The sequence below is a fragment of the Lucilia cuprina genome, chromosome 4, assembly GCF_022045245.1.
Source record: "Lucilia cuprina isolate Lc7/37 chromosome 4, ASM2204524v1, whole genome shotgun sequence".
In the NCBI taxonomy this organism is placed as follows: domain Eukaryota; kingdom Metazoa; phylum Arthropoda; class Insecta; order Diptera; family Calliphoridae; genus Lucilia; species Lucilia cuprina.
In genome coordinates this window covers 90,355,228-90,363,751 of record NC_060952.1, presented here as the reverse complement: position 1 = coordinate 90,363,751, position 8,524 = coordinate 90,355,228, and the positions used below count along the sequence as shown (strand labels likewise).

At 31.1% G+C, this 8,524-nt stretch overlaps 1 protein-coding gene across 4 annotated transcripts in view; it reads left to right on the top strand.

Annotated features, from left to right (window-relative positions):
• Positions 1 to 8,524, top strand: part of LOC111685298 — a 114,134-nt gene that overhangs the window by 32,044 nt on the left and 73,566 nt on the right. The gene's annotated exons all lie outside the window — the stretch shown is intronic.

Sequence of the window (8,524 nt, the reverse complement as noted above, 5' to 3'; positions counted from 1 at the left end):
ACTAGAACTGAACTAGAACTGAACTAGAACTGAACTAGAACTGAACTAGAACTGAACTAGAACTGAACTAGAACTGAACTAGAACTGAACTAGAACTGATCTGGAACTAAACTGAAACTTTTTCTTTTCTCCATTCCCTCTTTTCTACTTAATCTTTTTATGACGCTGGATGTGTTGTGCGAGTGGCAAGTGCAGAAAAATATATTGGTAACAATCAATAACAATGGGGGTAGATAAAGCTTTATAATGCTGTAGTCTTAAATCTGTGGACGTTGTTTTCTAAAGTTCTTGTTGCTTTATTTGTTATTGTTTATTTTTTCTTAAGTCTTCAATATGTTTACATATCTCCTACTTTCTTTATAGCTTACTTCAGTTTGTATCATGCTTAAAAAAATTCTAGAACGTAATATTTATTCAGTGGTTTATAGCGTACGAGATCGTTGCCTTTCTTTATATATTTATATTTTTTTTTAATAAAAGAAACCTTAAAAAGTTTTAACATAAAATCTAACACTACAGCGTCAAAAGAATAAAGCAACAACTGCTAGTATATTTTGAAATATGGTACAACATAGCGTATGATTAATATACTTAATTATTAAAATGCTGTAAAAATTAGTTATAATAAAGAAAAAGTAGCCAATGGGAAAGTTTTTATAGAGTGAATATTTTAAAAATTGTAATCAATATCTACTGTAAAAATCTTTTCATAGAAATAGTGATTAACTTTAATTTACACACCTATTTTATTATTAGAAAATGTTTGTAGACACACGGGAAGTTTTCTTACTACTTAGTCTCTTACATCTTAGCGATATGGATTACATATAACATTTTTAATTGTTAAAATATGGTTTCTAAATAATAAATTGTGTATTTCTTCAGAAAATTATGTTCAAATAAAATCTGTAATTCCACACATTTCATTCTCTTATATAGAATTTTTTTTACTAAATACTCAAGGTTACTATACAAGTTAAAAAATATACTTTTCCGTCATTCTTTTCCCCTTAAGCAGTAATAAAAAGGCCATCATAATTTTAACAACAAATTTCTGGTTATATTACCTTTACATTTTACAAGTTATTATTTTTTTTTTTTTTTTTGCATTTTTCTTTTCATTTTTGTACAGGAAAATATAAACTAAACAGCAACAATGCATAAAAAAGAAGAAGAGAAAAACCTCAACAAACTTATATGGCATTTTGCCTACTTTGATAGTCAGTCAGTCCGTGCAGTACAACCTGTCAGGCAGTCATTTATTCAAACATACTAAAGTGCAACAAATAACTCAGAGTTCAACAAAATTTTATGAAATGTTTTTCTTTTTTTAAATATATTTAGAGCAACATTTTGAAGACTATTAAATATACAATACCGAAAACATCATCATCGTTATCACAATCATTAGAGATTTATGTAGTTCTTTTATTCTTTACTTTTTTGTCGACTACACTTCCATTATGCATACACTTTTATTGTTGTAAAAGCAAACTATTTATTTTTATTTCTGCATGGGTAAATGTTTAAATAAATGAAATACACAGACTCTAGATTGACGTCGTTATGAGGTACATTGTTCTCACGTTGGCTACGAGAAAATCTATGAACTAAAACTAAACTGAACTAGAACTGAACTAGAACTGAACTAGAACTGAACTAGAACTGAACTAGAACTGAACTAGAACTGAACTAGAACTGAACTAGAACTGAACTAGAACTGAAATAGAACTGAACTAGAACTGAACTAGAACTGAACTAGAACTGAACTAGAACTGAACTAGAACTGAACTAGAACTGAACTAGAACTGAACTAGAACTGAACTAGAACTGAACTAGAACTGAACTAGAAATGAACTTAACTGAACTAAAACTGAACTAGAATGAACTAGAAAACTGAACTAGAACTGAACTAGAACTGAATTAGAACTGAAAACTAGAACTGAACTAGAACTGAACTAGACTGAACTAGAACTGAACTAGAACTGAACTAGAACTGAACTAGAACTGAACTAGAATGAACTAGAACTGAACTAGAACTGAACTAGAACTGAACTAGAACTGAACTAGAACTGAACTAGAACTGAACTAGAACTGAACTAGAACGAACTAGAATGAACTAGAATACTAGAACTGAACTAGAACTGAACTAGAACTGAACTGAACTAGAACTGAACTAGAACTGAACTAGAAACTGAACTAGAACTGAACTAGAACTGAACTAGAACTGAACTAGAACTGAACTAGAACTGAACTAGAACTGAACTAGAACTGAACTAGAACTGAACTAGAACTGAAACTAGAACTGAACTAGAACTGAACTAGAATGAACTGAACTGAACTAGAACTGAACTAGAACTGAAACTAGAACTGAACTAGAACTGAACTAGAACTGAACTAGAACTGAACTAGAATGAACTAGAACTGAACTAGAACTGAACTAAGAACTGAACTAGAATGAACTAGAACTGAACTAGAACTGAACTAGAACTGAACTAGAACTGAACTAGAACTGAACTAGAACTGAACTAGAACTGAACTAGAACTGAACTAGAACTGAACTAGAACTGAACTAGAACTGAACTAGAACTGAACTAGAACTGAACTAGAACTGAACTAGAACTGAACTGAACTAGAACTGAACTAGAACTGAACTAGAACTGAACTAGAACTGAACTAGAACTGAACTAGAACTGAACTAAAACTGAACTAGAACTGAACTAGAACTGAACTAGAACTGAACTAGAACTGAACAAGAACTGAACTAGAACTGAACTAGAACTGAACTAGAACTGAACTAGAACTGAACTAGAACTGAACTAGAACTGATCTAGAACTGAACTAGAAAAAAATAAAAACTTTTTTCTTAAAATAATAAAAATTAAAAATGAGCACGTAAACACAACAAAGATATAAAAAAGCAAAAAATATATATTTATAGATACTTACCATCATCTGGTATAAAATCAACACTGACATTGTTCAAGTTCACTTGGAAAAATTCCACAAAATTACGAAAACCCTGTTGCACATACATTCTATTTAGCAGACGGGAAGGCATTAAAATACCCACACGCTTCCCGATGATGATGCTGATGTTGATGATGACGACAATGAGGGAACAATTTGAGCTGACGCTGTTATTTTAGAGGATGTTTGTTGATGCTCTAGTTGTTGTGATTGTTGCCTAATGGATGCTGGCTTAAATCGAATGATGTGTAGTCTTGTTGCTGTTGATTATATTGTGATCTTAGGGGTAGTAATGAAGTTGAAGCTGAAGTCACTGTGTTTTTAATTTTATTGCGGCTACTGCTGATGAGTACGACGGCGATGATGATGTCGATGATCGTAATAAAGGTTGTTTGTTGAATTGAGGTTTTATGCGCTTTTGTTGTTTTATTTTAGTTTGTTGTAATACAAATTCATTGTTTGCTGTTTGGCCAGAGTGTATGTGATTTAAATGTGTCACATGTGTGGTTGATGAGCTTTGTATTGTGTCTGACATTTGTCTTGATACATTTGACTTAATTTTGACATACTCATCGTCATCATCATCGTCATGAACATGATTTTCATTATTATTGTATTTAACATTATTGGCATTTGGTTGAGTGTTGTAAGGTTTTGCCAATAATCCATTTACAACAGGCTGTTGCAGTTTAGTTGTTGCTGGTAAATCAAATATTTTTGTTGTAGGCAATGTTTTTGTTGTTTTTGTTTGATTTTCATTTTCATTTCCTTTTAATGTAATATTTTCTAACTTTTCCCCACTTTATTTGATAAAACGTTGTATGTATTATTTATGAGTGTTTGATGTTGTAGTTGTTGTTTTTCTTCATAAACTTGGCTTTTCACCTTATTGCTTTTGGTGTTCTTGTTGTTAGTTTTTGTTATTGATTTAGTCGTTGGCTGTTGTGTAACTATTTCAAATTTCCGCTCAATGTCCTGTTGAACTAGAGCATTGGTATTAGAAGACTTTAAACTGCCAATAGCATCTGTCTTCACACTAGTTTCTATAGTAACTGTAAGAGTTTTGTTATTAATAGGACTAGGGGTAACAAAGGTAGAGGCAGTAGCAGCAGCGTCAACAGCAAGTATTTTAAAGGATTTTGTTACGAAGAAAAAGGCTGTCAACAGCAGAAACAATTTACCAAATTGACAGATTGTTAACTTCATTTAGATGCAGCTACAATTTATTTTATTCTGTATTCCATTTAGATGATTTTTTTCTCTCTACTTTCTTTCACTATATTGTTTTTACTTGTTCTTTTTTATAAAAAAATTAAATTTTGTACAAACTTTAACTATATTATGCCGCTGTTAATAGTTGTTGGTATGTAAATTTTTATTGCTGATTTTTTTTAGTATGCTGCTGCTTAAGTTGACGTTTATAATGAAACTTTTTTCGTTCTTGTTGTTTTGTTAATTTAAATTGCATTTTAATTAGTTTCTTGTTTATATTTTTGTTATATTGTTGACGGCAAAAAGTTGTACTTGTATTGTCAAGATTTGTTTTAATTTTAGACAAAAATTTTGATTTTCTTCTATGATGGGCATTATCATTACGGTTCGTTAGTTCTAAAAGAAAACAAACAATTTAAAATTTATTAGTTTCAAACTACATAATAATAATCATACGCTCTAAAATTTGTTTAATAATAATACTCATACGCTTCAATGTTCAGTACATAAATATTAATCATACGAATATTTTTATTTTTCGTTATTTTTTTTTTTTAATTTAAATTCCTTAAAAAAACTTGAAGTTGAGCCATTTTGAAAGAAGATTATGCCAAACTAATAAAATAATCATTAAATATTTCATATGAATTCACAAAAAAAAAAAAAAATAACATGGTCGTTGACACTTTGACTTCTATTTACATAGATAATCATTTGCAATATAAATACACAAATTTAAATAAAAATAATTTAAAATTCAATAGATTATTTTCTGTCTTGACATATCATCGTATTGCCAAAAAAGCTCGATAATTTAGTTGTGACAGTATTAGTATAATAGAACCTGTTATAATGGGAAAAGTTATATTAAAGGACCAGATTTTAAGTTCATCAAATTATTTTAAGAAATGTGCCGAAGGTCATTTACCAACCTATTAGCTGGACAGATAAATAGACTTGAATATTTATATAGGAAACTTTTTGTTTTTTATACAAACATATTTTATACCCTTCACCATCGTGAAAAGGGTATATATAAGTTTGTCATTCCCTTTGTAATTTCTATAATATAATTTCCCGACCCCATAAAGTATGTATATTCTGGATCCTTATAGCGGTAGCGGAGTTGATTAAGCTATGTCCGTCTGTCTGTCCGCCTGTCCGTCTGTCTGTCCGTCTGTCTGTCCGTCTGTCCGTCTGTCTGTCTGCCTGTCTATCCGTCCGTCTATGTGTTTGTTGAAATCAGTTTTTTGATGATCCCAGAAATCGGCGAGATCTGAATCTTCAATAATTCTATTAGACATGCTTTCGAGAAGATCGCTACCCTTCACCATCGTGAAAAGGGTATATATAAGTTTGTCATTCCCTTTGTAATTTCTATAATATAATTTCCCGACCCCATAAAGTATGTATATTCTGGATCCTTATAGCGGTAGCGGAGTTGATTAAGCTATGTCCGTCTGTCTGTCCGTCTGTCCGTCTGTCTGTCTGCCTGTCTATCCGTCCGTCTATGTGTTTGTTGAAATCAGTTTTTTGATGATCCCAGAAATCGGCGAGATCTGAATCTTCAATAATTCTATTAGACATGCTTTCGAGAAGATCGCTATTTAAAATCAGCAAAATCGGTGGGTAAATAACGGAGATATGAGCAAAAATCCGAGACAACCTATGAAAATTTCATCAAAAATGTCATATTTTTTCATGCTTTGTTAAATAAGAAAAATATGTACACGTGTGTGTCGATGTATTTGGTTTTTCAGCTGTGTATTTCGTTTTGTATGTTTGAATGCTGTTGGCGTGATTGAGTTGCGTATTTTGTTTTGTTTTTGTGAATTCTGTTCGTATATTTGGAAGTAGGTTGGTTTTATTGCGTTGTTTATTTTGTTTTTGTTTTTCTGTGTTTTTCGTTATGTATGTTTAGATTTTTGTTGGATTAGATGCTTTGTGTATTTTGTTTTATATTTCGTTAAGAGTTGTTGTTATTCATTTTGTTTTGCTCTTGGCGTAATATTAATGTTGTCGGAAAAAAAATTAAAAAACTAATATGTTTTAAATACACTATGGTGGTAAGATTTGGTACAGCCGAATATAGCACTCTTACTTGTTTTGTAAAGATACCTTCCAAAGTTTGATGGTTTAGAAAACCGAAACGTAATTAGGAAAATCAATTAAAGGAAAGGACGGACAGACTGATGGATAGATTGGTGGCTTTTTTGATACTGTATGTAGACAAGTGTACTTTTAGTTTATGGCCAAGACTTAAATTTATCAGAAAGTTCCATATTGCTATATATTCAATATTCGCTGTGATGTCCCGACAAAATTCTATACTAATAGGAATACAAATATGAATGTATAGTCAGTAGAGTTCGTCCTTGGGTCAAAAAAAAGAGTATGTGACAAATATCATCAAATTGTCTTGAGAAACTTAAATTGCTACATGTAGCGTGCACACTAGCTATACTCATAGACAGAAAAAAGGATGGACAGACAGACATAGTTAAATCGACTCAGGAGGTGATTTTGAAACGATTGGTATACTTCAAGTTAAGTGTATATCCAATATTTTTGGATGCTACAAACATCAGCACAAACTAATACCTCCCACTACAGTGATGAAGGAGATAATAACAATTTCGAACAGATATAGATACATATAATTAAAAATTCTCATCACATACTTTACTACACAAGTACTTTGGTCTTTTATAAAAAACAAGTTCATATTAAATTACAAAATCATTTTTGTTTTTTTAGCTCGGTCATTCATGTCTACAGATGTATGTAAAAATGTATAACTGCGTCATGTATCTATGAACAGCTACAGCATCTGCATACACAGTGGTAGACAATATTTACAGTAAAACTTTTCTTTTATCTCAGAGCCCACCCCTATTGGTCTGAATAAAACAAATATATGTATATGTAAAAAGCAAATTAAACAAAAAAATATGTAAACAAGCCCATCGGATATTTGCGACATCATGGGCTCAAAACAAATCTCAGTTTTGTTGTCATTGCTTCATTTTTCATTTATTCCTTCTCACTTGTTCGTATATGCGTCTTGGTTTAAAAACATGTGTGCTTGGCAAGTATAAACACCATGTATTGCTTAGGTGCAGGTAGTAGTACAACAACACTACCAACACCTTTTTATTATGAACATTATGACTGCTGTTTTTAACTGTATTCTTTTTAACTATACATTTTTTACAATAAAACAAAGAATACTGGCTACCACCTAACTGTTATGTTAATTTTTATACGTTTTTTTTTAGTGTCGTGTAACTTTTTTTCCCACAAAGTTTTATCCTGTTAGTTGCACCAAGTCGCAATTTTAACAATAAACTTGCTGGTGAGAAACTTAAAAACAATTTCTGGCGCTATATGGACGAATACGCTTTTGTATGTGCAGTTTGTTTCCAGTCAATGTCTGTATGTATGTATATTTATAGTCAGCACATTCCTTTTTCAATAAAAAATTTTATGTGCTCATGTGTAAAGTAAAAAAATAATCTATGGTCAGATATTTTAAAAGGAAAATAGTTTTATTTACATTTTTTCAAAATACATTGTTGACTTTCTTATGTTTACTTTTTTCTGAATAGACTTTTAAATATTATATGGCTGTTTCCATGTGTGAACAAAAAAACACCCTCTTAAGATAACGTAACAATGTTTGATATATTTTACTACATATTAGTTCTACAGTCTATAGTGCCTGTGGTCTAGTCTAAAGCCTATGGTCCTGCCTATATTCTAGTTTATAGTCTATAGTCTAGTCTAGTCTAGTCTATAGTGTAGTCTATAGTCTAGTCTATAGTGTAGTCTATAGTCTAGTCTATAATCTAGTCTATAATTTGTCTATAGTCTAGTCTATAGTCTAGTCTATAGTCTAGTCTATAATCTAGTCTAAAATCTAGTCTATAATCTAGTCTATAGCCTAATCTATTGTCTAGTCTATTGACTAGTATATAATCTAGTCTATAGTCTAGTCTATAGTATAGTCTATAGTCTAGTCTATAGTCTAGTCTATAGTCTAGTCTATAGTCTAGTCTATAGTCTAGTCTGTAGTTTAGTCTGTAGTCTAGTCTGCACTCTAGTCTATAGTCTAGTCTATAGTCTAGTCTATAGTCTAGTCTATGGTCTAGTCTATAGTCTAGTCTATAGTCTAGTCTACAGTCTACTCTATAGTCTACTCTATAGACTAGTCTATAGTCTAGTCTATAGTCTGGTCTATAGTCTAGTCTATAGTCCAGTCTATAGTCTAGTCTATAGTCTAGTCTATAGTCTATTCTATAGTCTAGTCTATAGTCTAGTCTATAGTCTAGTCTATAGTCTA